A 24,544-nucleotide genomic window follows, 5' to 3' on the forward strand; every position below is an offset into this window, starting at 1 on the left:
CCTTTCCAGATGTTTGTTTGAGCAGTATTGGTGCCACTCCTGCAGAGACCTGCAGAGGGACTTTGAGGTATGGATCCATTTCTGTATCTGCAACTTATTTTAATGGCTAATAAAAAGTTAAATAATGCTTCAACCTCACAGCAAAGATCTTTATCCTAAACATGTACCCTACATTTAACAGAATCTGCTTTAAATTCCCTAATTACACCCCAGAGCACGTGGCTACAAACTGAGAGTGGGTTTAGATTGGATTGGGGAAGAAAGTCCTGACTGAGGGTGGGCAGGCCCTGGCACAGGGTGCCCAGAGCAGCTGGGGCTGCCCCTGGATCCCTGGCAGTGCCCAAGGCCAGGCTGGACATTGGGGCTTGGAGCAGCCTGGGACAGTGGGAGGTGTCCCTGCCATGGCAGGGGGTGGGGTGGGATGAGCTTTCAGATCCTCCTAACCCAAACCATTCTTATGACTCCATGATTCTGTGTTCGTATGCAGCCAAATGGAGCATTCTGCTTGGCTTCTTGAAGGAAATACCGGCTTCCTGAAGGAAAACCAGCAACTGGTGCTTGATACCATTTGTGGGTGTCTGTTACAGCAGGGATTACTGTAACACGCCTATATCAAACCAGGAGGCCCGTGGAAAAGAAATACACATGGCTGGATTGTTGGTAGATGTTTCAGAGATGTTTATTTCCCCAGCCCATGGCCGGGGCTCTGCCGAGGAACCCTCACAGTCTGGGCCGAGGGTCCCTGCCCGCGCAGGGAACACAAACCAACAATGGGGAGCGAGGCTGCCCAGGGGCAGGGAAACACCGTGCCTCCCCTCAGGGCTCCGCTCCCAGGGCTCCATGGCAGCGGAGGAGACCCCGACAGGTGTTTCTCCTGCTGGATGCGGGCTCAAGTGGATCGGTGCCGCGTTTGTCCCTGCCGGTCCCTCGTGGCTCCCAGCACCCACGCGTGCACCCATCTCACCCTGGCAGGTGGTCACAAACAGCCGCTCACAGCCACAGTCTGGGCACGAACCGGAGACACAGAGCCGAGAGGGGCCCTCTGCCTGCGATTCCGAGCTGTTTAAAGGCAACACCCCCATGGGAACAGAGGCAAGAACACAAAACCAAGAACTCCCAAAGGCGGGCAGAGCATCCAAAACCAATGGTCTGAGGGCTCGGGAGCAGAGGCAAGGCTGAGTGACATTAAAGGGGCCAATGGGAGAAGGGGTGGGAGGGGGAGAGGGCCAGTGACCAGCAGAATCCAGACAAAGGGAGAACTTTCTAGCAGTGTTGCAGGGAGAGATCACTTTTAGGGTAACTTCGGGGGTGTAAAGTGGACTTAGGCACCGAAACACTTTCCTATTAAAAACTCACATGGGACCAGAATTTAAAGTGAAATGGAGGTTATTTTTCAGAGTTTTCAAAGGCAACTCTTAATTCTACTCTTGATATTTAAAAAAAAAAGTTTAAAAATTACTTCCTAATAGTATCCAAGGTTCTCTGTCATACTTGATTTTTAAACCTCAGGGAATACTTGAAAGTTTTCCCTGGGAGAGCTTTCTAATACAGCATGGATTTGGGGTTGTAGAGACTGGATTTGGACTTAAAATGTTCCAAAAAAGTCTTTGAGTTGAGTGAATGGCGCAGAAGTTGCTGGATTTTGGGGTTTACTTCTGTTCAGTAATTTCTGCTGAGAGACCATGCAAGGACATTGCTGCCCGTGGGAGAGGTTTGCTGTTGGGCTGCCTGGAATCCTCGTGTCTCCCAAATGGAGCTCAGGACAGCAAAGCCCATGGACCCCTGGGACTGTCCTTGCCTGCAGCTGCCTGAGGCAGCACAAAGCTTTGGGGCAGGGATTATTGCTGCTTTTTCTATTGCTGACCAGCTCCAGGACTGAGTGCGATTTCTTTGGTAAATCCTTTTGCATCTACTGCAGGCTCCCACAAAGTGAACTTTTTTTAATACAAAAATTGTGTTCTGGAGGCTTCCAAGGCTGGGGCACCTCTGCAGCACCAAGCCTTGTTTTTGAATATTTCAGCAGGAAATACTCCTTAGCTGGAGGGGAAAATTGGAATTGTGTTTCAGTTGATGCCTGGCCTGGGGGATGCAGGAAACAGGCTAAAAAAAAATGTTATGCTTCAGCCTGTGAGTGTTTTGTGTGTGTGCTGTCCTTTGCTTGAGCAGTTCACTGAGAAGCTGCATCATGGCTGTCCTGGGTCTGGTGCAGAAGAATCAAGCTTTTATTTTTAGCTTCTTTGTTAATTGTATGTGAGGGAGAAAAAAAAAACCCCAACAACCCAGAGCCAAAGCCTTGAAGAATATTAGTTCTATGAGTTTTCTGTTGCAATAGTTAAGTGGCAACACAGTGATTTATTAAAAATAAATAGATTTTTTTCCTAGAATGGATGCCTTCTATTGACTGCAACTGTACAGAACACCCTTCTGCACTCCTTTGGCATTTTTTATTCATACAGTGCACCTCTAGGAAGAGCTTAGACGTTATTCACATCTCTGTCTCAGGTCGTGTTTTTTCAGTGAGACACGTATGGAAGAATTCTGGATTGCTGAAGGCATCCCAGTTACATCCCTCCGTTACCAATGGGAGGCCCGTGTTTTGTAGCTTGTAAACTTTTATTAATCAGCTCTTCATTCACGTCAAGGACTTCTTGAAGTAGTTCTGTAATCCTGTGGGAAACAAGGGGTGTAAAAGGGTTGAGGAGAAAGTGGAGCTGTGTGTGCCGGCAGCACGGCGGCTGTGCTGGGATAACCCGCATGGGGACAGCGAGCCCAGCACGGCGTGGCGGTCACACAGCTCAGCACGTCCACGTGCGAGTGGGAGGACGAGGATTCCTTGGATAGGTGAGAAAGCTCTTGTGCAAGCTCGTTGCCATGACGGGAAACCCGAGCTGTGGGGCTGCTCTGGGCACGGGGCAGGGCACGAGGGGAAACTGGAGACGCTGCGGGAGCGGGGCTGATGGAAGCGGCGATCCCCGCTGACGGACGTGTCCCGGTGCTCCCTTGGGTACAACATTCCGTGTGCCAAGGGCAGGAAGGGCCGGGGACGGGGACAAGGAGGGGACGCGCGGCCGGCAGAGGCCGCCTCGGGAACGTGGGATGTGAGGAGACAGCACAGGAGCTGCCGCAGCAGCGCTGTCACAGATCCCTGCCCCGAGAACAAACCCGCAGATCGGGCCACCTTCCACATTACAGAAATCAGGGATGCCTGAATCATTTTAAATCTTGCCGCTTAAAAGTTCACAGCTTTGCAGACTTTCAAATTTGCACCCTGATTTCAGTGAGAGCTGAGCCGTCCCTGCGTTAATTCCGTGGCTCCAGGAGATGGAGCTTTAGAACAGACAAACATCTCACTGTGGGAAAACGGGCGCGGAGATGCTCCAGCAGCAGCAGCCTGAGAGATGGGAGGTGCAAAAGTTTTTTTTGCCTTTTCCCTGTCCTGAGTTGTAAAGATGTTAAGGAGATGCTTTGTTCTCCATCAGCTGAATGACTGTGTGGGAGACAGAGAGACTCCTGCCTTCCACTGGCGTCACTTATCTCCCTGGGAATCTCAGCAAGGAGTGACAGTCCCTGTCACAGGGGCCTCTCTCAGGCAGTTTCCACACCCAGGATCTTGCCTTTGGATGTTCTGTTGCTGGGGAGTCTCCATAAATCAGCCCCTGGTCAGTGACTGCTGCATTCCAGGGTTTATTCCAGGAGTGATTCATGTGAATTCCCCAACAATTTGGGGAGCAGGAGGTTGGCATGTTTTCCCTGGCAAGGTGACTGCTCTCATCGCTGGGCTAGAGGGTGATGCCCAAACTTGCTTTTTTGCTTTGTTTTCCTGGACCAAAAAGACAACTTTGACTCTTCACTTGCACAAGGGATAAACTAAAGTCATGTGGGAAAAAAAATTTCTCTGATTGTTAGGGTCTTCTTTCTCTGTAATTGCATAATTTAGAACAAAATTGACCTTAAACAACAAAAGAAATGCCTTGTATTCCTGGTGCTGCTGGACTATCAGAACAGATCTCTGCATCTCAGAGTCTTACCGGCTTCTTTCTACTCCTGGTCTTTTGATTATTTATTCCTTTCTGCATTCTCTTTGACTTGTGGAGGAGCTGTCTGCCCTGTACCAAAGGCCTCCTCTTCAGATCTCCCTCTGTCTGCTAAAACACCACACAGAAAATACAGGTCTTGACTGTGTGATCCTAAAGGGGGTTGCTCTCCAAGCACAAGGGCTTGGCTTTATCAGGGCATTATTGCAGAGCTCTCTGGGGTCACAGAACCCTCACCAGGCTTTCCTCAGGCAGGGGCAATGCCTGACACACAGACAGCTGTCTTGTGTATCTGTGTGTGAGTATGGAGAGGTGGGACCTTTTGGAGCTAAGTTACTCTAAATAACCAGCTTCTAAACATAAATATTTTCTTCCTGATCATTTAAAATGTTTACAGTGGGAATTTCACCTTTATGTAGTCTTGAATTCTTACAGCATTTTAAAATAATAACAGGAACTTCCAATTTAGGAACTATATGGAAAACATTAACCTAATCTTTGCACTTTTATATAATATATCATAAGAGGGACTATGTATTGATGCATTTCTGGCTGTGCCTAGCAATAAACCTCAAGTGTTTATAAAGTAGGCTTGTGAGTTTTTAGTCTTAAGGCAAATAAAACTATGAAGCAAAAAACGATTCTTTAGTGAAAAACTGAGGGCTGAAAACAACCCTTGCCATGGGTAGGTAGCAGGAATATTCACCAGTCACACCTGATGTGTTTCAGGCATTTCGGTCACACCTGATTTGTGTCAGCTGGGAGCAATACAAAATCCCTAATCCAGAGTGGTGGATAAAAAGAGGCTGGGGAGAGGTTGAATCTTTTGTGGAGCGAGGGGATGGTGGGGTTTGCTGTTTCTCTGCAGGGAAGGGCTCTCTTAGTAGAACCTCAGGTACTTGTTTTAATGGCATGAAGTCTGTTTTAAGCGGAAGGAAGATGATGTGGTGAGATCTGATGTGTTTCTAAATGGTGGGGGCACTGACCTAGCAAAGACGTGGTTTTTGGAAGGTGATATGGCTTTTTGTAAAAATGCCTTGTAATTTTAGGGTATAGAGTCAGATTTCTTCTGACAAAGGGGGGTGTTTAACCCAGGCCTTGCTGTGCCCTGGGGGCAATGGAGGGGCTGTGGAGGTTGTGTAATGAAGAGGGGGGGGGGGGGGTGCTCCCCTCTGAAGGGGAAGGGATAAGGAGTCCAGCTCTAAAGTTATTCCAGCTGAATTTGAGCTGAGTAATTCTGGATTGACCAGAGACTGCTCTCCCTTGTTTTAAAAGGACTAAAAAGAGCATTTGTTCAACTGCTGTTGAGCATTGGCTGTTAGGACTTTAGCCACCATTTTCTTTTAGGAAACTGCAGTAGCTTATGGAGGGCTTTGATCAGCTTTTGTTAATGAGCAAAGCAGCTAATTACACCTCACCTTCCAAAAGAAGTATCTCTGTCTTATGAGACACTGGCAAGCAGTTTTGTAGTGCTTTCTCAGGGCTGAAACAGGACTTTTTATGTTACCACTGGCTTGCACAGGAAAAAAGAGTATTAGGTGCCCTCCTTGGTGAGGTGAAGCACCCACACAAAGTATGAACTGTGTGACTGACATGGAGCATAAAAACAAATTGATATTGTAGAGGTGTGCTAGAAAGTACAGGCAGATGGGCAGGTGAACCCTCTTCCAGCTGTGCTCCTCAAAAGAGCAGAGTGAGGAATAGGTGAGCTCCCAGAAATAGCTGCATAGTGAGGAGAAACCAGCCCCTCCTCAGGCACCAGGTGTGATGGTGCAAACTACCTGTGAGCATGAGGACTTCTGTGGCTCTGTGTGCTTTCCTGGCTGGGGCAAGTAAGGTACTGGTTCTGAGTTTCTCTGTGGTATGTGGCTGTTAGCTCTGGCTTTGATTTCTTACTAATGTTACTTTGACTGTGGTCAGTTCCCACCCTGCAGGAATAAATGACTAGGTTTGCATTTTCCAGCTGAACTATGGAAAAAGCTCACCTGGAACTGAAGCAGCTTCAACTTGCGTGTGTGCACCTGAAGACAAACTGGATTTGCTCTGTGAACTGTAAAAGGGTCTTAGGTGGGAGTGCTGAATTCCTTTTCATGGGGGTAATTAAAAAGTCTGAGCAAAGTCAGCCAGCCTGCCGTGGCTCAAAGAGTTTCCCTGTGTAGCAAAGGGATAAATGTCGCTTCAGCTGTATCGCTGCCTGCTGTCAGTGGCAGCCTGGGAGCTGCAGTGCTGGGTGTGTGCTCCGGCGGGAGCTGAGCCCCGGGGTCTGACAGTGCAGGTTCTTGGCTGTGTCCGCGGGAAGGAATTTGCACTTGTGCATGTCTGAGGCTTCTCTGGAAAGCTGCAGCTCAATTCCGAACACAGCTCAGCTGCACTTCTGCAGCCCCTGCCTGGGACTTGCACTGGGACAGAGGTGTCAGCACATTCATCTCCTTCCTCCAGGCTGCCCGGGTGGCTGTGCTTTGTGTGAGTCTGAGAACGGCTGCTGGATGGGCTCTCCCCTTTCCCGCCCATCCCTGGAATTATTTAGCACAGGCTGAGCCGAGGAGGGCGTGACAGATGTTCAGAGCAGCTGTGGTGCATGAACGCTTGGGGTGATCTATGGACAAACTCGGAGAGGTCAGCCCTGAGATCTTTGATCAGGCAAACCCCCTTGCAGACAGACTTGACAGGAATGCAGAATTAAGCCTGACAATAAAAGTGGCTTTTAAAACTTTCTCTTCCTCGCAAGCTTCCTTAATGGGAGTTCCAAATCTTGGCACATTTCAAGACTTGTGATTTCTTCCATAAGTCATAGAGAGCAAATGTTTTATACAACTGCATTTGAAAGAGAGGCGTAGTTTTATGTTGGCGTCTGATGCTTTGAAAGTATTTATGTGATGGGGAACTTGTCAGTTGTGGCTGCACAGCCTCCCTTTGACTGGCTGGTTGTTAAAAGCACCACCCCAGAGCCAGTGGCTGCACTCTGGACAGACTTGTGTACATCTGGTGCTTTTTAAGCTTGTGGGAAGACTGGACAGTTTTTTTAAAAATCAGCATTGTTTAAAATAAGACAATCCTTGTAGGAGTGTAACAAGAAAATTATAATGCAGGACAGAGGTAAAACAAAGGGAAGGAGAAACTGGAGATGGGTGAGGAAAGGTAGAGGGAGCAGAAACAGTCTGTGGTGGCAGAGTGGGAATCCAGACCTTTTACTTCAGAGTGCAGAAGGCTTTGCTTCGCAGAGCTCAAAGCATGAAATACTGTTTAACATTACCCTGTCCTTAGCCATCAGCTGGCTGTTCAAAGGATCTGAGTGTGTCTGTGTGGTGTTGCTAATCTAAATCTACTGCAAATAGATGGAGGAGCTGGTTAACTTCTTGTGTGAAAGGTTATTCTGTAGCTGAAATTGCTTTAGGTGGCTCAGCTGTATTTTGTCAATAAAATGTGCCATCAATGGAGGAATTGGCAGTAAAGTTGCTCCTGTGAGCTTGTAAATGGGAAGCACGTTTGAAGGGCAGCAACAGAGTGTTTGGGAGATGTAGTTGACAATTGTATTATCACAAAGTCTGCTTTTTTTGGGGGGATTTAGAATTTCAATGTGTTTAATTGCAATAGGCTGATATGATTTATAGTCTGGACGTGATTCTTTCATCTCTTATGGTGGCTGTAAAGTGAACTGTGTGATGTGTACGAGTTCAGTGAAGGGCAGAAAAGAGTGCATTCCCAATATATCTATGGATGTGCTGGGAATACACCCTGTAACATCTCTGTAAAGCACAGTGAGTGTGTGTGGGGTGGTCATGGTACGTGGTATCAAGTCCTTTTTCATTTGAGGCAGATGAGATGGAAGGAAAGGTCTTGCCAGGCAGTGAACTTCTCATACACTTCAGCAAGTTTAGGTGTTGATTTCTGTCTCCAATGTGACCACATGGGCCAGGTTGTTCCTTAGTGCAGCTCCTCCTCCTGAAAAAGGAATTAGTCTTGATAATAATGCTGGAAGCTGATGCCTTGTGCTTTTTCCTAATTTTAAGAGCAAGAAAGGATGGTCTTGACAGTAAGACACTGGGAATCAAGTGTCCTTCTTGGTTCTGATGCAGACTTTCTATATGACCTGGGGCAAATTAATTTATCTTTCCATTTGCCCACTCTATGCTTGTTCTATTTATTTAGGCTCTATTGAGTGGCACCTACAGGCTTTTGCTGTGGTTAATGCAATGAGGCCTGAGCTGCTTTAGGGTCTTCAGGTGTTGTGGCACAACAGGTGAGCTTGAACAGCATTTCAACAGATCTTATTTGTAAAGGACTTTGCCCAAAAGTTATTAGAGAGCAACAAGCTCTGGTGTGTGTAGAGGGAAATGGCAAAATGTGGTCCCTGGAAGCCTTCAGCTGATGTGATCAGCTCTGTCAGGGTGTCTGCTGCAATCCATGAGGGCAGCAAGGGTACCCTGCCTGTATTTGGAATCTGGCCCTTGAAATCATATGCTATAACTAATTCTATACCAGTGTTTAGGAAATGATGCCATTAGTTGACAGAAATATGAAATCTGCTGGAGCTGGGCTGTGTGAAACTCTAACGAGTCAGTGCAGCACAACGTGTGTGTCTTGTACAAAGCAATTCAGGGTCACTCCTGGACACCATTTCAGCTGCTCTGCAGAGGGTTCTGTGGGCCCCCATCCCACAGGGCTGGTCTGCACAAACACAAGTGGGTTTTTTGGAGCTTATTACCATTTCAAGGCAAGTTGAGAAATGAGCTGGGACTGCTGCTGTGCTGAGCTGCCACACAGGGCACAGGGCTAAGATCCCTTTTTCTGTGGGAATACAGATGTGCCCAGGCTTTGTTGTGACTGTGGTTCTGTGAATCATGTCTCCCTGCTGTAATATTAGTGGTGGGAGAGGGCTGGCTTTGATAAAAATGGAAATATTTGTCTGTGGGTGGAGAGGCTGTTCCACCTCTGGGTTTATCTGTTCTTCCTGCTTCTCTCTGTCCTGAGCAGCAGCAGCTTGGGTAATTGGGACAGAAGATTTGTTGGTTTAGCCTTTTTTTAGCCTTAGCTCTTTATTGAAGAGTCCTGAACAATGGAGATGCTCTGGGATATGTCATCCCAGGAAGGTGGCTGTGCTCAGCTTGGCATTTTGGAGAGTGCTGTCCTGCCTGACGATGAAAAGACAGGATTATGGAGCAGCTGTGTTACCTCACTGCAGGGAGGGGGGAGCAAGGCGTGGGTTTGTGAAAACTGCTGGGGGATCAAGTGTCTGTTTAATACCAAGCAACCTAAAGTAAAAATGATGTGTATTCAGACTAGGGAACTGACTCAAGAAATATGGGAATACTAAAACAAATCCTAATTATAACCTTCCACAAACCTCAGGAAATAAACAGGTTTGTTCTTTGCAGCTTATATATATTATTTTGTCATACAAGCTTTTCATGACTTTTCTTGTTACAGTGGAATGTAGGCTTGGTAGCTTAAGGAGCAATACAATTCATATATTCAGTTTGTATTCATGAAGCACCTGGCAGCCTCAGCCAGAGATCAGGGCTCTTTCAAATGAGATATTGTGCAGGTTTCTAAAAGAACAGTGAAAAGCCCTTCTACCACACTCTGCAGTTTATCAGTTTCCTACAGCTTAAGGCCCAGGCGGCTTCTGAGGGCGCGTGTTCAGTGGAGGCTTAAATCAAATATGAGTGATGTTATGTAGGAATATCAATTGAAAAACTAGTTTGATGTCAGCGGTTTTGACCAGTGTGGGATCGTTTTCAGCTTTTGCACAAAAGCAGCAGCTGGTTTGGTTCTCTGGTGGCTGCTTGGGAAAGAGAACAAGCTCTGTGAAGGTGGAAGGGGAGCTTTGATGGGGTATTTACTCACTCACAGGGCAAGGTGCTTCAGGAACATTGAGAGGGGTGGCCAGGCTCTCCCAAAATCCACAGGATGCCCTGAGTGGTGATAAAATGGTGTAGAAGAACAGGCTTGTTAGCTGTAGCACTAATTACCTGCTAGGAGAATGTGTCTAGGTATGTCTGGAGAGCCAAACATTGAATTAGGCTGAATCTGGTGGGCCCTTGGACTTTAACTTCTGGTTTTATGGTGGTTTTTTCACATTAAATAAAATAATAAAACTGGAATTCATAAAGATCTGGAGTCCAGGGTTTTGAGCCTCCTGGATGAAGGTCCTTGTAGCTCACAGTCAGTGAAAAACAACTCTTACAGCATCCACAAAAGTAGAGTTCCTTGATATTGGGGCAATATATCTTGGTTTTGATTAGTGAGTTAGTAAAGCCACAGTCAGGCTGGGCTGTGCACACCTCTGCTGGGTTGTGTGTTCAAGAGAATATTGCTGTGCCTGGCTCACCAAGCAGCAGAGTTGGGTGGGGACAAGGAGGGAGCACAGAGCCTTTGCTGGGGCCTCACTGCCCCCTGTCAAGGGACAGAACAAGGAGTTTGATCCAGGCCATGTACCAGTGCCATCCTGACCATGCATTGCACGTTCTTTGCTTTCCTCAGCCAGAGGATCACGTCCATGGCAGGACAAGATTCTTTGTGATCCTGAAAGGGCTTTTTCAACCAGCTATGTGGGCAGGGCTTGGTGGTTTTCATTTGGCCTGGGGAAAAATGTAGAAAAATGAAATTTGATTCTGTGGTGCTCAGGAAATAGATTTTTTTGGTCTTCTTGCTGCTCCTGTTGCTAACTTAATTATAAAACCTGGATAAATGTATATTTTGGTATAAATATTACTAATGTTGGCAGTAATTGAAGGTGAACCTGGCAAATGTATCTATCAAGCCCTTTCGCAAAGTAATCATTTATGAACATAGCTGTATTAATTTGTTTAGTCAGATGCAGAGAAGCAATAAAAGTGATTGACTAAAAACAATTAAAACAGTAAAAGTAAATTGTTGTGTGCATTAAAACCTGCTGAGGCTGTCAGATGAAAATTGCAGGTTTAAATGTGAAAATTAAAGCTATTGATTTTAGCTGGTGTGTATGTGGCCACAGAGTCCTAATTTGTTCTATTTCCTTAGCTAAAAGTTGCTGAGACAAGAATAAAGATAATCCTAAAACTCATTCCCAAAAAGGCCTAAACCTTCAAAAAGACATATATGATAAATATTTGTCTTGTCTTGGGAAGATGGGAACATTTTTTGGAAGACTTATTTCAACTGTCAGTATCTTGACACTGCAGAACTGAATATAAATATTTACCAATAATGTAACTTATTGTTCTTCAAAGAAGGTGAGGAATGAGACAGAGACAGGAGAGAAAATACAGCAGTGGTACAGACCAGATTAGAGGGATTCTTGCTTAATTTATGTGTATGACTTTATCGTCACTTTATTTTTATGTCTAATAGTAAATCTTGCATTCAGTGAACTATTAGTTTTTAGTATTGAATTAAAATGACAGCATGAAGAGAGGGCTGTATCTGGACAGGTATTAAGGAACAGTGGTTGGGAATGAGGCTCCAGCCTGTGCCCAGGACTTCAGCCACTCAGTAAGGGCTGTGGCAGGAGCCCACTGAGCCAGGGCTTTAAGCAACTATTAAAGGGTGTTGGCTTGCCAGTGTTAAGCAATAGGTCACTGTGTTATTTCCTCTTACAGTTTCTCTGTCTCTTTATATATCATCCCTCTAGACTGTAAGATGTGTGATTTGATAGTTAAATACTTGATCAATAGGCAGAAGTTTAAGTCTTGCTTTGAGGAGTGTAAAGCAGGTTTTCCAACAGCCCTGTTTTTTCTCTTTAGGAAGCAAACTGAGAATTTCTGTGACCTACAAACACTGAATCTATCTAGACTAAAGTGAGAGATGGGGGAGTTTGAATTTTTCTGCATGCTTGAGCAGCCCAGAATTCACAGGCAGTGTTTGTCTCAGTAGGAGATTTTTTAAATGAAAAATTCAGATACTGGGGCTGATTCATCTGAGAACTGTGGCACACCACAAATTCTTGTGAGCTTGTTCCCCCAGATGAACTCTTTGAGCATGTCCTTGCAGTAGAGAACACGGTGGAGGATACAGGGAACTCGCAGTCACTACACAGCTCGCTGAAGTTTCTCTTTAAGCTTGTCAAAGTAACGAGTTCTGTCAGCATGCAGTGGGGCAGCAAGTCAGGGATGGTGTCACTGAAATGCCATCGAGGGAGAAGTGAAAGCTGGCTGACTCTAAGGCAGCTGGTTGGTGGTTTTTAAGCAGTAGCTCCATCACCCCTGTTCAGCAGTAACACTGCGCTGGTTCTGAATGAGTGTTTGAAAGGCAGGGCTGGAGCCAAGTGCAGCTGCTGCCTGTGCAGGGGCAGTGTCCCACAGCACCACAGGGCCACCCCCAGCCAGATGTCCCCTCCACCAGGCTGCGAGGGTCCCCACACAGGGCTGGCTCTGGGAAGCTGTCAAAGGGGTGTCACTTCTGGGCTCTGCTTCAGCAAAGCTCAGGAGCATCTGCTGAGGTGCTTTGCCGAATCAAGGTCCAGCAAAGAAGCTTGTCAGAAGTGTTTTACCTCTATCCATGCAACTGTCAGGGTGATCTCAATCCTTCCAGAAGCTTCTGTGGCAAGTGTATTTTCCTAGCAGTGACTCAGTTTGAAGGAAGGTTTATAGTGTACAGTGGAAGACTGTGTTATGCCATACTAGGTTTTTTCCCCCATTTCTGACTTTTAGATGGACACTGTATTTCTAGAAAATAACAAGAAGCCTTTATTAAAAGTAACAGTAGGCTTTTGTGTCACGTTGATGCAACAGCCTGTGTCAGTAGCATGTTTATTAAAGCATTGTCTTGTATATCTGTATCATCTCTGGCATGACCTCTACCTCCGAAGAATTTTCATCTGAAGCAGAGACTGTGAGGAGGAAGAGGAGCAATGACTCTAAAAACTAAGCTGAAGCTGTTTTCTGATGTTTCTTGTTCCCTTTGTTTTAAATCCTTGGTGATAGTATGACTGATGACTGGGAAATGTAGTGTTCAAATGCAAGGGGGAAACAAACTCTACCCCACGACCTGAGTGGGTCTTCTCACTGCTCATCCAACAACTCACAGCTTACTCCTAAAGTAGTTTTACCTCATTTTCCATTAAATAATGGAATGTACTGCTCAGGCAGTGAGCCTGGTAGACAATGAGGATAAATGTGTGGCCACAGATGGACAATGGCTTTCCCCAGTATGCTAAAACAACAAAGTGAGATACTTAAATTTTATGGCCTTACACATATAGTCGTTGTCCTGACTGTGCATTTTCATATAAATAATAATTTATTCACACCAATTTTGTTTTCTCCAGTCCTAAAATCCAATGTGTTTTATGTTTAGCATTATCACAGGAGGAAACTATTCCCTTGAGGGCAGGAACTTCAGTGAATTTTCACATAAGCACCACAGTAGCATTTCCTCCCTTGTGGAGACTGTAGCATTCAGCAGTTCCAATCCTCCTGGGAACTATAGTGTGGCACCTTTATAGCAAATAATTTGAGCAGTTATGCTCCTATGTGCTGTTACTGGCAGTGCCACACTGAGCATCTGAGGCAAAGCAGGTGTGATTTTTGAACTCTGGTTTGAGGAGAAGAGTGCTCCTTTTCCTATTTATAAGGATGTGACTTGATCAGGATGAATATATTGAAGTGAAGGTTAGTTTAAGAAGATAAATAGAACTTGCCTGCCTGTTTGCAAAGGGAGCAGGGATGTGATGTGTGAAGCTCCTGTTTCCCTTCCTGCGAGCAGCAGGTCAGTGCCCCAGCCCAGGGTGGAAAAAGGATAATGGCTGTGAGGCAAAGGACTCTGAATGTGAATAAGAACTTCTGAGGCCCTTCCAAAGGGGAATGTCCCCACTGGGGAATGGAGCAGGTAGAAATAACACTGATCTTTCCCTGAATGTGTTGCTGTAGGCTGGAGAAGTTGTACCTCCGGTGGGGTATTAGAAATACTTTGACTCTTCTCCACATGAACCTGTGACTGTTCTTTAGGAAGCACACAGCAGTTAAGCATAAATACTCATTTCTATCCTGGGTGTATCTCCACATCTTTGATAGCATTGATTCTGACATGAGTTCAGTTCGGTACTGAAAGCTTGGCTCACCCATGGAGAGGATGGAGTTTTGAGGGACTAAATTTTGTGATCTGAAGCACTGCAGAAATTCTTGTCTGGAATTGTGACTCCACTTAGTCCTGAAGCTGAGATGCAGTTAGAGGTGCTCATAGTCCTGAGTCACCTTCCTATCCAGAAAATTACTTAGTTGGAAGCTGAGTTCCCAGTGTGTTAACCCCTGCTTCACATTTAGCCTTTATATTGTGGTGAGAGGAATACAAAATCTTTGTAGAAGTGACTCTACTCTTGGGATTCTTAATGCACCACAGTGCTTTAAAATGTAGATTTGAAATACAGTAATAGTTTTGTAATTGTATTTTCAATAAGGATTGAATAACTTGTTACTTTAGGTATTGCAAAAACTCAGTTTTGGTTCTTTCCCTCCCAATGTATTGATATTATAAAATTCAACTTTGTTACAGAACATTAATACATAACTTTCCCTGCAGTTTTAAATGCAAACTGTATTTAATATATATGCAAATGACCTTTTTCATAGAAGTAAAATTTCACATAAATTGGTAATTAGCAATTCAGCTTCTGCTGTGTAACATGCATTATGACATTATAGTGCTAAACAAATTTGATTTTTAAAAAAGTCAATGTGAACTATGACTTTTGGCAGCATATTATGAAGCAGTGCAATGAAAAAATAGGAAGTCCTAAACATATAGGCCCAGTTATCCTAAAAAAGTTTTTTTTTGTGATCATTAGAGTGGATCCTAAAAGCTAAGTTTTGTATTTGATCACCCCTGAAGTTTATTGGTTGGTCTTTAAGTGTTTTGGGATATATGGAAGGTTTTAAAATGGGATTACCTGTAATTTGCATGCTAAAAGCTAACATGAAGGCAGAATGCCATTTTTATTTGTGTCAGGGTGCCCTGTGGTCCCTGCATTCATTAGGCAGCAGGTGGGGATAACAAAAGGTATTAAAAAGCTGCCAGGGTAAAATCTGCCCTGGAGATTGTGGTTCCTACAGCCTCTCTCAGCCTGGCAGCTCCCAGACTGTTTGTTTGCACTCCTCAGGTGGAAGCTGTGGATTAACTGTGGCACTAACTGGGGGCTTGGGGGATGTTTCTGAGGCCCACCTCTATAGCAGGGTAAAGCCCTGCCCAGCAGTTCCCCTCTGGCTCAGTCAGTGCTCCCTGCACTGCTACACTGACTTTTTCCAAAAAAAGCATCTGGTTTTCTGTGTGTTGCTCCCTCAAAGGGGAAAATAAGCCAGGAATGTTGCTGTAGAACTGCTTTCCCCAGTACCAGACCTCTTTGTCCCACTGTACTTTGCTCAAATCTGGTGGATGAAGCGTGAGCTGCTGTTCAGCTGGGATATTAATCATGAGAAACGTGAAGCTGTTTTGCTGAGTGCTGTGTTATCAGTCATTGTCTTTGGAACCTCTTTTTTTGGTCGTCTTGACACACTGTGGAGAAGCTTTCTGCACATCTGCCTCCTTTTGGAGAGAGAATTCTCATCTTCCAGGAAAAATGAGACCACTCCATTGAGCTGGATTGAGGGGCTTGGTGGAAGCCTTACTTAATCATAGTTTTGGGCATAATTTCAAACAAAATATAAATCAGGCCAGATCTGTTTGAGCTAAAGCTCAAATCTGCCAAGAAGATTTGCAGACTTGAGAAAATGCAGTCCAAGTTTTACATCTTACACCGAAACCCATACTTGTTACAATTTGATCACCTTTACAGAAACTCTGTACAGCTCCAAAGAGGCACCTTTTTTCAAACACTTCATTTAAACTTTATGCCATGGGAAGATGTGATCTCCCACTTTGTCCAGCTCTGCAAGGAAAAAATGACTGTGGCTGTTGTGTTTGGAAGTGTATGTGTGCTTACAGGAGGGGTTTGCAGAGGAACAGAATTTGTTTCACTGCGTGGCTGGGGGAAGAAAATACTTGTGAAGTGTTCCAGTCCTAATTTAACATGTGCAGCAGTGGATAACTGCAGCACTGCCAAGAGAGGAAATGGAACAAGATGTGATGTAGAGCGAGATAGCACTTCCAGAAATGAAGAGCTGTTTCTTCTGGAGTTTGCTGGTGGGCTGGGGTTCTCCACTGGAGTAAAAAGTACTGAAATGAAATCTATGCTTGTATGAAGTGCTGGGGTGATGTGCAGTGCTACTACAGAGAATGGAGATGTAGGATAAATCCAGAGTTTAATGTGAGTGTTCTTGTGGACTTCACAAACTCTGGGATTTCACCTGGCCTCTCTGAGGATGAATGCTGATAGCCCTCTGAAGGGCTGAGAGATGTGCTGTGGCAGTGATGTGTGTCCTGTTTGTGGGGGTTTAAGGTCCTGGCTAGATAGCTTAGACACAGCTATGCTGGCTTTCGGTTGGTCTCCCTGGTGTGGTGGATTTAATAAAGCTTGTTTAATGCGGGCACATAATTCCCATCCTGCTTTTCTGCCTTGCTCTCACCTGCTAAGGAGTTTGCTTAACCATTTTACAAGAAAAGGTCAAATATGGAAAGACAGGCAGGTGGTGTTTGACAATGACTGTTTTTGGCTAGCTAAATATTTTAATTCCTTCTTTACTCTTTAGCAAATGCTGGAAAAATAATTATTTTACAGACCTGTTTTATTTTTTTTCCAATTCTAAGAATGCTTGAGATTAGCCAATAGTGGTTTGTTCTTCAAACTACACTGTGTTATAAGTGAGCTTTTATTTTTAAATATTTTTGCAGCAATAAGTTGGGGGTGAAAAAAGTGCCTTTGTTTGCTTAATGATGTTGGCTTTATGGATCCATAGAACATCAGTGCCTTAATTACTACAAATGGATAATAAACACTTTCCTGGATATGAGAATGGGAGAGACACAGTGTGACTGTCATTAGGAACAATTGGATTTTCTCGTGATAAGTTGGTAAAAAATGTAAATACTACAAATAACAGCCCGAGGGCTTGTTGAGATAACGGTGCCAGAAACCAGGCAGCAAAACTGGGTTTTACAGAAATTGCATCCTCTGTTGGAGCTGCATACAGAACAAGCTGAATGCACATTCTCACATAAGCTGCAATATTTTTTAGTTTCTTTGTGACCATTTTGCATTAAGATATCTGGTACATAGTTTCCTTGAATTACTGGAAAGACCTGAATATTGGCAAAGGAGTGGTTAGAATCCATGTTTTTTTGGGGAAACTGTCACAGGGCTGTCAAAATCACTACACTGCTCATGGATTCCCTACCAATATATGAGAAATTCCCACCTTGCTGGAGCCCCTGGGAGCTGTCAGAACACACAGGGGAGAAGGGCACAAGGCAGTGCAGAGCTGGTGGCCCAAATCCTGGCTGTGGTTTGGGGTGTGTTGGCTCTGACAGCCCAAGCAGGTGCCAATGGAAGCACTGGACAAGCTGGTGCTGGTGTCCAAGGGGTCACTTGGCTGCTCCAGGCCCGTGTGGATCCCTGCACCATCAGCTCATGGCACCAGAACAGTTCTGTGCCTTTTCCCATTTCCCAGTGCCAAACAGGGCTGGGCAGGAGGGAAAAGCTGCCCTGGGAAGGGCTGCACTTTGTCCTGTTCTTGCATTGGGAATCTTCATTCTGTATGGAGCTGCCATGCCATGAATTGAGGAGGAGGAAACACAAGATAAATTAGCTGTGCTATCCTTTATAGGGAAGGTTTTATGATGTATTCTTCCCTGTCCAGGGCTCCCATCATACCTACCCCTTAAAATGAAGGCTGGTGAATAATGGCTTAGGCAGGCAATAAATACATAATGCAATGCCACCTTTGAACCTTGTAGCTTGTGTGTAGGTCAAAGATTATATGGGTTGTAACCATGATTTATGCATTCAGTCTCTTGGTATTTTTTAGGCCATCTTTGCTTGATTGCTGGTATGACTTCAATTATTTAATTATTCTATTTTAGGAGGCCACTGTCATCCTTCTGATACTGCTACAAATTACGCTTTCTATTTTTCTGAATATGAAATAACTCAAACTGTGTTCAATGTACAAAAACTTGTGTTTAAGGCAAGTAGGTTCAGAAAAATGTCCATAAGTACATCCGCGCAAGTGTCCATATTCAAGTTTAGCAATTTCTTAAAAAGAGAACTTGATTTATTACTAGTACCAGGCTTAGCAATTGTCTGTCTTTGAGCAAATAATGTAAACTTCCTAATTGTTGCAGAACAGTAATTACACAAAGATCTTGACAGCTTCTGTATTAATTAAGCTCTCAGTCGTTGATTTGAAATTTAACTGATGAATGATGGCTTGATCTCAAAGCTTCCAAGATTAATGTTGTTTGATGTTAAAAGTGCATCAATCAACCCTTAAGCAGAACTTGACAAAACAATGTGATAGAGATGTTTTCACATCTCTCCTGATCCTGTTCCTTTGCTGTACCTGAGGTCTGGGCTTACCTGGCTGGTGCTGAAGGGTTTTGTGATGAGATGAAAGCAAATATTGACATTTAGTTTCACTCTTTGCTGTTCTTGCCATTCAGCTCATAGGAACTTCACTGCAGATGAATGGGACTTGCTCCCAGTCCTCCAGAGAAATACACACAAAGCTCTCTCTCATCCTCACCCTTCCAGGCTGAGCTGCTGGATCTGGTGATGTGTGAGCAGCTTGTGTTTGCTGCTGTAAAGCAGCTCCCGCCTTCCATTCAGGCACTTGGATGGACTGTGTTCCTTTCCTGGTTGTTCATTTGCTCTGATGTTTGAAGTTACCTGTTCTGTGGAGCAGTGGGTGCTTGTGACTCACCTTATTTCTTGTAGGACCTCTCACTGTGCAGCTTTCACGCTGTGTCTTGAGCTGTATTTGGCAGACTCATTTTGTGCTCCTTGAGTCCCAAGGATGCCTCGGGTACTTTTCTCCTGGAAGAGGTTGGCTTCATGGTATTTATGCTCAAACAGTGATGCAGCAGCCAAGGAATCACTGCATTCCTTCTTTGCAGGCATGCTCTGGGAGCTTTGTCACCTGAGGTGAAGGACTGGCAGGATCCTTTCCCTCCTTTCCAGTCTGAGCCCATCAGCATGTGCATTTCCACAAGCGTGGTTGTGGTGTCTTACTGAAAACCTCAGGCTGTCTCTCAGGAGGCTTTTCTGTGGTACTTGGCAGTCTATAGGATGGAGGAGGATGCTGGCTGTGGGAGGGATGGTGCAGGGTGTGCAGCCTGAGTGCTCCGAGGGGCTGCTGCCCTGGCTCTGCACAGCTGCTCTGGGAGAGTGCTGGCACACCACATCCTCAGCACCTCTCCCATTTTTTAACCTGCTGCCTCTAAAACACACGACCAAAAGATTTCAAAGCCATGCTGTTGTCTGCTATCACTGATATTTTAATCCACTATTAGCTATACTAATGTATTTTCACTCTGTGTTTCAGTTCTAATGATCTGGATAATCCCATTAACTGTCTGGGAGCTCGAGCATGGCCCATCAGAAGAAAACCTCAGGACTTCAGCACTCAAATGTAAGTGGTCCTGAACATATACAGTTAACAATCAACTGTAATTGCAAGGAATAGTGCTTGGAATAGATGACTGCACTCCAGCCCCAGGGCATTGTGGCAGATGCAACATAAGGTTTAATAAACTATGTCCCTGTTGCCACTATTACTATATAAGAGTAATAATAGCAGTGAGAGTGAAAACATCCATCAAAAGCTGACAAATCTGTCACAGATTATACATATGCACATGTACAGAGTAAAGATGCCACTTAAATCTGATGGAACTGCTAATAAAAAATTGTTAATGGTCCTATGAAACATCATTTTGTGCTTATTACTCCTTTCATGTGAGGTTATTTTTGTGGAAACAATTATTTGAGTGTTGGAAAAAGGTGTTTGTAATTACAAAAGTAAATAGCAATATGTTGCCTGATAAATCAGACACAATAATTCCATTCAGGGAGGACCTTGTAGTTAAAGCTTAAAGTCAAAACTAGAAGCATGGTGAATATACACACTTATTTTTAGCACAGAGGCTGTGTCTTTCACATTGTGTATTCCACCAGGAAACCCTGCTAGACAAATGACTCTTATTTGAGTTTGTGGGTGGCCTCGTTGCAGATGTGCTTTTTTTAAGAACCAGAAAAAGAACATGTGTGTGATTATAATGAATTTGTGTGTGGGTAGGTTTCTTTTTTAAACAAAGAATATCCCAAAAGAAGTAGCAAGGAGGACATTCCTTTGAGCTGATCCAGATATTGCTGCTGGTAGTGCCCTGAGTATCCCATTCAGGGGGCTGATATCTTTATTGGAGCTGGCAGTGGTACCTCCAGGATACAGTTCTGACATGATTTAGGCAGGTGACAGCTTTGGCAGTACCTGATGGACCCAGGTCATCCTTCCTCCTCCTCTAGAATGAAGTGTTCTGAGATCCATTGGTGAAAACCAGTGTGGGTGTGAGTGGGTTGGGGGGAAACTGTTCATGTAACTCAGCAAGACTCAGTGCCAGTGTCCTATTTAAATAAGAGAAGCTGCATGTCACATATGAACTTAAAATGGTAAATAAAACAAAGGCCTGTGGTTCAACTGAGAGTATGCAGCCATTTCCATCTTGTTTGCTCTTCACTGTGCACACACAGCTTTGGAGCTCAGCTTCCAGATCAATGTTTCTGTCTGAATTTCAAAGTGTGAGGTGAAATGCAAACCCTGTGAACTACTCATGAGCTGTGTGCCCTCCCCAGGGCTGGATGCAGATGCCTGCAGCTGTAGATCCCAGCCTTGCTGTGCTGCCAGCTTTGGGTTGTGCAGTCTTTGCTCTCTGGCTGGCACCTGTGTCAGACACATCACTGCTCACTGGAGCAGCAGCTGCCTTGGGTGCTCTGGGACTGTGCAGGGAGCAAGGGACTCCCTCCACCAGGCAGAGTCTGAGATCCCACTAGAAATCCTGTTATCCCTGTTTTGTGGTTTGGTTAAGTAATTTTTTCTTGGGTTATCAAACATGCTGGCAGTGAAACAGTCTGCAAGCTTAGGGACTCCCTCTTGTGTGATCCATCAGTTCAGAGCAATTCTGAACACTTCCTGCTGATGGTAGTGGGATATCCAGGGAATCTGGGTACCAGTGTCCCTGTGCCTCATCAAAGTCAGTGGAAGCTGAGATTGTGATTTGTGCAGCTGGGCTTTCTTTGGAGCCTGTTGCAGAAAAAAATGCACTTGTTTTCAAGCAGACATCCTATTTGCATTCAAATGTAAGTGCTAACAATTGTGAACCTGTTGCAGGTGCTGAAATGTGGCACCTGCTCCAGTGGGGTTAATAACACCAGTAAAAGAAAACATAGCCATGAAGCTTGCTAAATATGACCTTAGAGACTGGGTTTGTGCCTCTGGAAATGTATGCTAATGAGAGAGCTATTCAATAAACCTGCACTTTTCTACTGTGTAAAATGTGTGACTATTGGAGCGTTTCGTTTTTGGCTTTCCAAATTAATACCTTGAAGTATATCAATGTTGCACATCCCTTTGGGGAGACTTAGGGAGAGAGACACTCTCAACTCTAGTTTTTGGATAGAATTGTTCATACTTAATCTTATTCTGGGAGCATTTGGAAGCCTGGGCTTGTCTTTGACTTGTGTTTTGTGCTCACCAAGCCCAAGGAACTATGTGGAAATGCTTATTAATTGTTATTACTGTTGAAAAAAAATATAGCAGCACCTAAATTATACAAAGGTGCTTCCCAATTCAGGAAGGTGATGTATAGGCCACAGCAGAGATCGCATTTGTTGAAGTTAATATTCTTTAAGTGTGTTCTTTGTGTATCTTATTAGACTTACTTGTGGCCAATGACCAATAAAAACACCACTGGATTTTGCTGGGCTTTTTTCCCCAAATGTGTGATATATTCACATTTTCCACAGAGGAGGGGGTGTGTTTGCATTGCGTGGCTGTGCTGCAAGAGCTAATATATTAAACATTTTCCCAAAGGATATCAGTGGTCTTTAATTAACTTTTTTTCCCATAGGCCTATAATACAGCATTATACAGTATTTGGTCAGTACCCTGCTCTCCTACTCCTGGGTAGGACTTATTGGCTCTCATTTCCTGGGGGAGCATTATGAGTGCAGACAGGAAGAATGCATCAAATGAAAAGTTAATTGTGTTTAAGCTGTGGGTGAGAGGGAAACAGGGTTGAGACTTCCATTCTGCTGTGCCTCTACAATAGGAAAAGCTAAATATACAGTTTCCTAGGCCACTAACCCAGGAAAGCAGAGGAAAATTAGCTCAATCACAGAAAGACAAAACATAAAACATGCAGGCAGCCACAGGAGCTCCCTACTTCAGTCTGAAAGCTGGCATGGTGGAGGTAAGAACATGCCAGCATTCATGGGGATTACTTCCTGAGGAAGGATAAAATCCTGTCTGCTCCCCAAAGGCTGCTCTGATTGGTGCTGTTACCCAGATTCCACAAAAGCAACAGCGAGGGCTGGAATAGAGGAACTCGTCCCTTTACAGATTCCTCATAAATCATGACAGAGTATTTGATGCCAGGCCGTGGGCAGGGTCGTGCCCAATCCCTGCTGGCAGGGGTTTCTTTAGGGGAAAGCCAAGTGGGGCACATCTGAGATGGGATTGTTGGCACTTGGAACAGCTCCGAGTGCTCCAGCCCCAGCTCGCAGCTTCCTCCTGCAAAATCTGTTTTGTGCAAGGACATCAGCTCCCAGGGGGGTGATAACATGAGAAATAGCAGCTGTTTCAGAGCAGGATTTCCAATATCCTCCTCACTGGAGATGTCCCTATTGCTTATAAGACATTTTCATTGGAAAGGCTCCAACTGTCAGCAGCAATTTACCCGGCAAGGGTCTGTTATTTTCTGCTCTAATCTGGTTAATGGGGCTTTGTGGAAGCAGGTCCTCAGATGTTTGCTTGATCACTGCTCCCAGTGAGACAGTTCTAGATTTTCATTTTCTTGGGTTTAAGGTTTTTGTATGAACTAAAATTTGGTGAAAATTGCTGGGTCAAAAAGGTGGCTTCTTAATTCTGTGCCAAAGCACTTGAATCTTACCTAGCACTGGAATTTCAGCTTTAATCCAGATTTCTTTGATAATTGACCACAGTTTACTCAAAAATTCATAAACCAGAGGATTGTCTTGCCTGTGAAGTGTGTAACTTTAGCAAAAATTGGTTGTGTTTGTTTAGGATTTATCACAAACTGTGCCTGGTTGTATATCAGGTTTGAACAGTAGAGGCCAACTCCAGAGACAGAGCTTTGTTAACTTCTGGTGAATGGGGCATGGGAGGAGGTGGGGGAAGACAGACAAAAATGCAACTGTGATGATTCCCTTGGAATTTGATTAGGATATTTTCAGTCTCTGGAGTGCACAGACCAACATTCATTGAGTGAGAGCAGTTCAGGACCCTTCCCAACAGTGAGTGTGTGTGTTCTTGAAAATCAAAATTAACTGGTGTGCTGGGATCTAATGTGCCAACTGCACATGGCAAGTGACAACACCTCTGTGGCTTTATTGCTTGGATGCCTGTAACCTCTAGAGATCTTAATTGAGGTTTCATTGCACTGTTCATATACTTAATTAAAAAAATCAGTTCAGTCTAGTGTCCTGATTCTGCAAATACCTGCTTGGTCTTGCCTTCATTAATGAGTGATTTTGCTGGAAATATTCATAAAATTCGTAATACTTGAATATAATAATGAACCAAGCACATTGAGTACTGGTACATGCCCCAGGGTGGTTGCTATAAGGCCAATACTGATGATGATGCTTTAAGATGGGTGGGTTATTAGTAAATATGTGCTCAGTTGTCACAGCACAATCAGAGGAGCTGCACCTTGTGCTCCACATTTATATGCAGGTGCACCAATCACTTTGGATTTTCCTCTCAATGTGATGTGACAGGCTGTGACTGATACTGGCTAACAGTGAAAGTGATCATTGCCTGGAAACCTTGATTAGCAACCCAGGGAGGTAAAAGTAGTTTTCTGAAAGAAGCCTGGTGGAAGGACCTTAAAATAATAAAAAAGGGGGAGGGAGGAGTATTTAACTTTTAATAGAAAGGAATTCCCACATGCATCAGATTTTCTTTTAAAAGATATGTAAATTAAGTACTAAAATGCATTAAAGCCTCTCCTCTAACACACTGGTTTTATTCAGATTGCAGGCACAGATGCTGCTGTGCCTGACTTTAGCTGTTATGTCCATAATACCAAAACAAGATGATTGGATTGAGGCATCCGGGCTGTTTGTACAGAACACATTTAAATTAATTTAGAAATGGTTGTTTTCATTGAGGTGGACAAAGTTAATAGTTTTCTTGGATATTTGTTGTGTGATGGGCTCCTCTCTGCTGTTGGGCATTATGCAAACTCCCATTTTAAACAACTTCTTTGCATGTTGTTTTCCCCTGTAGCCCAAACAAGAACATGAAATTGCTGCTATGCTTCTAATCCTGGTGACAGCACATTATAAAAAATATCTCCTGATCTCAGACATCATTAACTGTGATCAAAACAACTGGCAGTGGTTTGATGAGCAGCTATAAAGGGGT

This window comes from Coloeus monedula (assembly GCF_965178545.1).
Source record: "Coloeus monedula genome assembly, chromosome: 11".
Classification (NCBI taxonomy): domain Eukaryota; kingdom Metazoa; phylum Chordata; class Aves; order Passeriformes; family Corvidae; genus Coloeus; species Coloeus monedula.